General features: G+C 63.4%; 1 long non-coding RNA gene across 1 annotated transcript; it reads right to left on the bottom strand.

The window, feature by feature from the left end:
- Positions 1-148: 148 nt before the first annotated feature.
- LOC309805640 lies at positions 149-6,447 on the bottom strand. The gene is made up of 2 exons (XR_014294277.1): positions 6,380-6,447; positions 149-1,401 (listed from the first exon to the last, which is right to left on the bottom strand). It is a non-coding gene; the product is annotated as an uncharacterized lncRNA (long non-coding RNA).
- Positions 6,448-7,771: the final 1,324 nt, after the last annotated feature.

Here is a 7,771-nt window from a genome sequence, read left to right as displayed (position 1 = left end):
CCTTCCTCAGAGCAGGCGGGGCAGGGATGGGGATCCTGTGAAGTCAGGAGCCCAGGATGCCAAACAGTAAATTCAGACCAATCAACCCTCCCCAAACAGCCAGAAACTTCAGGGTTGGAGGCCAGAATAAATCACAAACCACCCGACCTTCAGGAATGAGGCAGGGGGCAGCTTTTATTTAATTGGACAACAGGCTCGACACACAGCATAGACTTCCCCAAGCTGCTGTCTGCCCCTGCCCCAGTGGGACAGGGGTACACTGAGCCAACTCGGGGGGGCTTCACTCTGCCTCCCCAGTCTCACCCCCAAAAGAGCCCCATTCCATCTGATGATGGACGAAGTCTCAATGCGTCCATGCCCTGGGACCACCCAAGGACTGAGCGGGCCTGCTTGTGTCCTTTGGGCCCACAGGGACCTCATTCCCTGCCCCACGTGCCAGGAGGGTGCCATGGCTCCTCCCCCCCAAGTTAGGAAGCCGCAGGGCCCAGGGAGAAGGGGCCAGGCAGGTTCAGGTCAGGCCAGCCTGGTTCCGGAAGCCCGGAGTTGGCATTTAACGGTCTGGGGGCCCAAGGCAGCTTCCTCTTGGGTAACTGACTGCTGGGAAGATGCGAGCCAGCCATCCCCCAACCAGGCTTGGGAGAGGAGGGGCCAAGGGTCGGCCAGGCGGGGACACAGCTGGCTTCCTTTTTTCATGGAAAGGCTGGCCACCCGCCTGCCTACCCATCCGGCCTGGGAACACAGCCCAGCCTGAGATGGGACTGTGTGGGGGTCCCCAAGTGCAGAATTGGAGGAGGGGGCCTGCAGCAGACAGCTGGGTTCACCCATCCCATCCCAGGCTCCACTCATCCCCAGGTTCCTCCTCCAGACACAGGGCCAGGGCAGGGTCCTCATCTCTTCTCCCAGGCAGCGACTGGCCCACCCAAGGAAGGCAGGGGCCGAAGACTCCAAGGGGGCTTGACTCCTGTTCCTGCTGAACTGAGCCAGTCTGCACAAATCAACTGTGTTTCAGCTCAGTAGGCACGGGAGGCAGAGCCCAGGGAGGCCCGTAGGTTGGACAGGCAGGCGGAGGGGAGAGGTGGCAGGGCCAGAGGAGGCGGGGCCCCGGGGGGCGGAACTTAGCCACTGTGAACACGACTTGCTGTGGACCTGCTCACAAGCAGCTAAGCCCTGCTCCCCAGGCCAGACGCAGGCGGTGGAGGCCTCTCTGCCACCCCATCCCCATCCCTGGGTCAGTGTCCTCAGCGGAAGCAGTGACAGCGGTGGCCCCAGAGGCAGGGCTCAGGGTCGGTTGGAAATCCCTGGCAATGTGATTTGTGACAGGCAGCAAATCCCATCCCCAGGAACCCCAGCCGGCCATGGCACAGGGGTGGGGGGGCACCAGGCAGGGCCAGCAGCTGGCACCTAGGAGAGACAAAAGGAGGTAATGAGATTTGAGGACATCTGCCCTCCAGCTCCCCACTTGCTGCCATCCTTTGAGGTCTTGCAGGGAAGCCCTTTTTCCCCACGTGCAGCAGCAGCTAAAGAGAGAGCTAGACCACCAGGCTAGATACCCCCAGCCCCAGCCATGCCTCCCAGGCCCAGAGAGGTAGCGATACCCAGAGGGTCACTTTCAGCCAAGGAGGCTGCAGGAGCTCCCAGAACCAGGTCCCCTCTCCCTTTCTTCACCACCCCCACCACTGAGCCCTGGGCAGGCTAACTGAGGCCATGGGGAGAGGAAGCTGAGGGGGTGGCGGGCAGGAGGGTGAGGAAGTGATCTCACCCCAGCTGGCGCCACTTCCTAGAAGCCTGAAGGGCAGGAGGAAACCACCAGGGCCACCCCGCGTAGCCCTGTCTCCTTGGTGGTCAGGCCTCAGCCCGCGCCCCACCAGAGTGAGCGGATGCCGGCAGCGGGCGCCCAGGTCTCCCCCGAGGCACGCACGCCCCCAGAGCACCGGACCCGGGCTCGAGGTGCAAATCCCAGCTCGGCAGTTTCCCAAATGCCCTCCAAGCCTCAGTCTCCCCATCTGTAAAATGGAGCCAAGAGTCTCTACCACATAGCATGGTGAGATTTTGCCAAGAGTGCTGCCTAGCAAGTACCTGCCACCAAGACCACCTATAGAATTTGTGGGACTCAGTGCAAAATGAAAACTTGGGGCCCCTTGTCCACAAATTAAGAATTTCAAGACGACAGCAGAGCATGAACCCAAGCTCCAGGTCCTTCTCAGTGGCAGGTGACCCTGTGAATGGCACAGGTCACATGCCCATGAAGCCAGCCCTGTGTTCAGTAAACAGAGACCTCCCGTATGACGAGAGCCCTGCGGCTACGAGATCCAGCTCTGGAGCCAGTCCAGCTGCATGTGAACCCTGGCTCTGCAGCTTCCCAGCTGGGTGACTCTCAAGTCACTCAGTCTCTCTGGGCCTCCGTCTCCCCGTCGGCAAAGCAAGGATAATGTCATGGTAAGGATCCCACGAGTGCTGTGTATAATTAGGATGGGGCTACTCTGACACCATTCACCAGGCACAAACAGGAAGGATGATGGCACTGAAGACGCTGCACATGGGTAGGACCCCAGCGTCCAGATCTGGTAGGTGGTGGCCACCACCGGGAGACAGGTGGAGTGAGGTGTCGTGCTCTGCGCCTCCACCCCTCCATACACACATACATACACGCTGGCCACCCGCTTTACGGTCAGGCCCTAGCCCAGCCCTGTTCCCTCAAGGTTTAGGGGCACCAACCAGGAGCAGACAAGGCCCCGCAGGGCGGCCGGCCTCCCTGGGCCGCCTCCGGAAGTGAGACAGCACATTCGTGTCCCAGGGACGAGAACGGGAAGGGCGGCCATTTGGCCAGGCCCGTTTCCTGTGGGGTTTCCCCTGCACAGAGCCCCGGGCCGGGGCCAAGGCCACTCCCCATCCCCGCAGGCGCAAAAGGCCTGGTTCTCGAGTGGAGGGGGCACCGTCATGCAGGTGCCCAGAAGCAGGGCCCCGTTACCATAGGCGTGTCTCTCAGGCTCTGGGGAGATGGTGTCCAAGGAGGGCCAAGCTCCTGGCAGCTGGAGGCATTGTGGGGAGGAAGGGCCCTGGGCCCAGGGAGCACAGCAGGCCCCAGGCCACACCGATGGATGGATGGATGGATGGATGGATGTCTGAGTACGCTCTGCAGACAGGGCGTGGACTCGTGAGACATACTCTGTAATGCCTGCCCCCCCCAACCCCATGCTCCAAGAATGAATCAGGGGCAGCTTCCGCCGGGGGCGCCACCACCACCGCCCCCAAGCCTGGTCCCCAAATACTTTCCACCCTCTCAGAGCAGCTGGGATCGGAAAATACCAAGGGCTGCAGGCCCCGCCCTGCCCGCTGCTGCTGCCCGCCCTCCCAGCCTGTCACTAACGCTTTGCCTAATGGGCCCAGACTCTCCGCAGAGGCTCCCTAGGCCAGGCCCCGAGCCAGCCGCTAACCTGGGCTGCCCAGCCAAGTGCCGCCTGACCACCCGCCCCCCACCCCTCACCCCCAGCCCAACGTGGCCACCATAACAACCGGCCCAATGGGCAGACCTCAGAGGTTGGCGCCCGGCTGGAGGAAGGCAGGGCACTGGTAAGTGGGTGGGCCCTGCTGCCCACCCAGGGCTCGGGGGAGGGGGGCAGGCTCAGGAAGGGGTGAGTAAGTGAGGACTGAATCACTTGTTATAAATAGGGGAACCATGCAAGTCACATCCCAGCCCCCATGGTGCCCAGCCACGCCACGCTCCAACCCCTGCCTTCAACTTTAATCCCCCTCAGACCAGTCACAGAATTTCCAGGGGACCCCTAATATCCACACTTTTGGGCCCTTTACTGAGGGGTACACCCTACTGCCATGTCCATCTCTGCCTTATCCTTGTCCTGGCCTCCTGGCCTGCCTTTTGGGGGCCACTGGCCTTGAAGGCAGTTGCTGGCTTCCAGGCCCTGTCCCCCTCCTATAGCACCCCGACAATTCCCAGGCCCAAAGGTCAGGATTCCTTGGCTCCCCAAGGTATTCTCAGGGTGTGGGTGACCATGGTCCTGGACGATGACGCCTGACCAAGACCAGAGAGAGGCCAAGGGGCTTAGCATCTCAGAAGTCAGTTCCCTGGCCCCTCACCATCCAGGACCCCATCCCAGACCACCCAGGCCTGCTCTGCCCAGGGCCACAGCTCAGTGACCACACCCAGGGTGGCGCCAGCTCCAGCACCCTGGGGCAAGGCGCCGCTGCAGCATGACTCAGCTGTGCCCAGCATGGCGGTGTCCTTCTCTGCCCAAGGATTCTCACACACCCACACCCACTGGCTTCCGAGTACGTCCTTCCCGGGGGACCGGCCTTCCCCCAGGCACACCTCCGTGTTCACGCAGGATACCCAGTGGCAGGAGGGAAGGTGGCCGGAGTGCCCTCCAAGGGATCTGAAAGTGAGGGCCCAGGACAGGGAAGGGAAGCACACACTTCTCTCCGCTCGTTTTTCCCAATGCTTCCCATATACAGATGGAGAAACTGAGGCCCAGAGGATTCAGAACCAGGCCCAAGGTCACGCGGGAAGTCTAAGGAAAAGCCAGGCCTGATCCTGGCATAAAGTGTATCCAAAGTGGGAAAGGGCCAGCCAGCCAGCCCAGAGAGGGGCCAGAAGGAGTTTTCTTCAGACCGCCCAGGGTTCCTTGCGGTGTCCTTCACTTCGAACAGACTCCCCCACCCAGCCTCCCAAAGTGAAGGGCAAACTCTGAAAAATGCCTTACGGTGTATCAAAGCATCACCTGGGCCCCCAGAGAACAGGTCATCCCACTGCACCCAGGGGGCCAGTGACCCTGTGACTGCAAATGGGACAGGGGTTTGCCCCGCAGCTGCGGCCTGCACAGAACATCTGGCCTCCACTTACAACAGGCAGGGGTTGGTACAGGGGTCCCGGGGAGGACCCCTGGAGCATCCGCCTCTGCTGTTTCTTTCCAGTGAGCAAGGGTCTGCGAGACTCAGAGGCTGGGCCAGCACAGACAGGCCCGACCCCCCTGGACACGCCCTGTCACGCATGTGCTCCGCGTGCCAGCCCCGAGCCAGGCTAGCAGCTCTTTTAGGGCCCCCTCCAGGCCCACAGACAAGACTTGCCCGTTGGGGTCTTGAGGGAGCTCCCAGAGGACATCCTGCAAGGACAGAGGGCAATGGGTGCCTCCTGGGCACTAGGACAGAGCTGGCACCAGGCCCTAGGGCCCATGCCTTCCCAGGACGGTGGCATGTGAACACATGCGCACCGGCTGGCCCGGGCAGGGTGCGTGGGCGAGCGGACAGGGTGTGTCCTACATCACCTCGCCTCTAAGCCCGGGCACCTGTTGGGTACTGCCCTCCAGCTAGGGCTGGCATGGGCAGGGCTGCCAGAGGACACCCCTCATGCCAAGGGTCCCACACATCCCAGCCTCACCCTCATATACCATCAGCCATGGACAGGCAGCTGGTTGGGGCTGGGGCAGAGGGGACAGGTGACAGGGGGCCAACTGCACCTCCAAGGCATTCAGGAGGCCACTCACTGGGTCTGGGCCTGGCTGGGTTGCATAGGACAGTCAGTGTACGGCTGGGGGCTTTGGTAGCAGTCAAGTCCGGTGCTGGGGTCAGAGGTCAGTCTGGGGCTAGGATGAAGGGGTCAGGGTTCAGTCTGGGTCCTTTCACCCTCTTCCTGCCTCCCGAGGGCACGGGGACCCCAAGCTACACAGGGCTGGGGAGTCAGCCCTCCAGGAATCTCCCAAACCTGGCCCCCTTCTTATGAACGAGCCCTTCTCCACTGGGCCAAAAGGAGTGGGAAGGGAGGAGAGCGTCCCCCAAGTGCTCCTAAGCCCAGGCTGTACTGCTGGGCCCCAGCCCTCTCCTCTGTGGAAGGCCTTCCCCTCACTCACTGGCTGACATGTCAAAAACTTGAACCACTGTCTCCCACCCGCATCCACAGAACTCTGGGAGACCCCGACCCACAAAGCCCAGACATGCACCCCCAGGGGCCATTCCCTGCACCCCAAGCGAGGCACATACCCTCCCACCCTGCGATCAACTCCTGCCCACCTCGACCTGCGCCGGTCGCGTTGGGACCCGTCCTCCCCACCACACTCGCAGGAGTCTCCTGGTGGGGGGAGTGGATGGGGGGCCGCGGCGGGCTCCAGGGGACGGGTTAGAGGTGGGCCGCCCTTCCCCCGCTCTGTAGGGGGCGCCCCGGGACTCCGTCGCCGCCACCACCAGATACACGGGCCCGGCGGTCCTCCCCCAGCCACCGGCGGCGGGGCGCGGGGCGGCGCCCTCCCCCTCGCCAAGGGCCGGCGGACCCGCCGGGCGCACCCCCACTCAGCCCCAGAGTCCGGCGCGGAAAAGTTGCCGCCGCCACCACGGCGCCGCCGCCTCCCTCCCGGTTCCCTCCCCGACTCACCCACGGGGGAGGGGAGCCGGCACTCGGGGCTCCGGCCGCCGCCCCGGCCCGGCCGGCGGAGACACGGGCGGGCGGGCGGCGGGGCCGAAACGAGCCGGGGGCGGTCGCCGACCGCGCTCCATCCCACTCACTGGCCGGCCCGCCGCGGGGTCGAATCGCTTTTAAAACCTCCCCGTCTCCTCCCCCGCGGCCGGGCAGGGGGCGGGCGCGGGGCGGGGCGGGCGCCGCCGTCATGTGCCCCCGGAGCCGGTCCGCCCCCACTTTCTTTCTCCGGTCCCCCAACTCTGTCCTGTCCCCAACTCAGCCCCAACTTTCTCCTCCCTTGTCCCAACTCTTCCTGGGCCCCATACTCAGCCCAACTCCTCCCTCTGGGTCCTGGACTCGGGGTCTAGCCCCAGTTTTTCAGCGAAGGCTCTTCCTGCTGGGATAGGGCGGGAGCAGGGGTCCTAATTCACATCGCACCTCCGAAACTCCTCTTGGCCTAGGTCCTGCCCTAGGCAGGGAGAGAAACCCAGGAGGCCGTAGACAAGGGGAGGGGAGATGGAGGGGGCATGGGTGTCACACTGCCACCGCAGACCCCTCCCTTCCCTGGGAGGGCATGGGCCTGGGTATTCTGGGATTCTGCCAAACACGAATCCCCACTCTTTCCAGTTCCACAGTCCATTCTTTAGCCTCGGGAAGTCCCTCCTTTTATCCCACCCAACCCTCTCCTGCTGCCATTGAAGACTTTCTGACCCCAGTCCAGGTGGTCCCTGGTCTAGGTCCCCTCCCCCCTCAGGCTTCCCGGCACACACCCAGGGCCTCTGGGAAACTCCCCAGCTCCTGGAGTATCCCTGGGAGAGAGGCCCTCCCTGGATCCCTCCCTCCTTCTCTGCATGCGTGTCTGTCCCACCTCATCCTCTACCGACCTCCCCTCCACTGGGAGGAGGAACACGGAGGCATTGTTCCCCAGGACGGGGCCCTGCCTTGGGGCCTGGCCCTGTGCCCAGGTGGGGGGCCGGGAACAAAACTCAGCAAAGGGGGGGCGGGGTGCCCTCTGATGCCAAGCCAGCCTCCTTGGGCATGCCTGGATGCCACTTTGCCCTCTCCAAGATGGGACTGGGGCCAATGACCTCCAGACCACCACCACCACCATGATGCCACAGCAAGGTTCTGCAGCCAGAGGACCCTTCCCAGACCTGTGTGAGCATTGCTATGGGAGACAGTTTTTCTCCCACCCACCCCCGCTCCAACATTTCCGAAGTCATATAATTAGGGCTGGGGGTCAGATTCTTCACCACCCCACTTCCCAGGCAATAAGACTAAAGCTGGGGTGGGGAGGGGGCGACCCAGCAGCAGACCCAGGCAGAAGACTGGAGGGGCTGGTTGAGTGCCTCTAGGTCACCTTGCACC

This window comes from Mesoplodon mirus (genome assembly GCF_964341445.2).
Source record: "Mesoplodon mirus genome assembly, chromosome: 5".
NCBI classification, from domain to species: Eukaryota; Metazoa; Chordata; class Mammalia; order Artiodactyla; family Ziphiidae; genus Mesoplodon; species Mesoplodon mirus.
The sequence above is the reverse complement of the archived record's forward strand: the minus strand, read 5'-3'. Positions and strand labels throughout refer to the sequence as shown.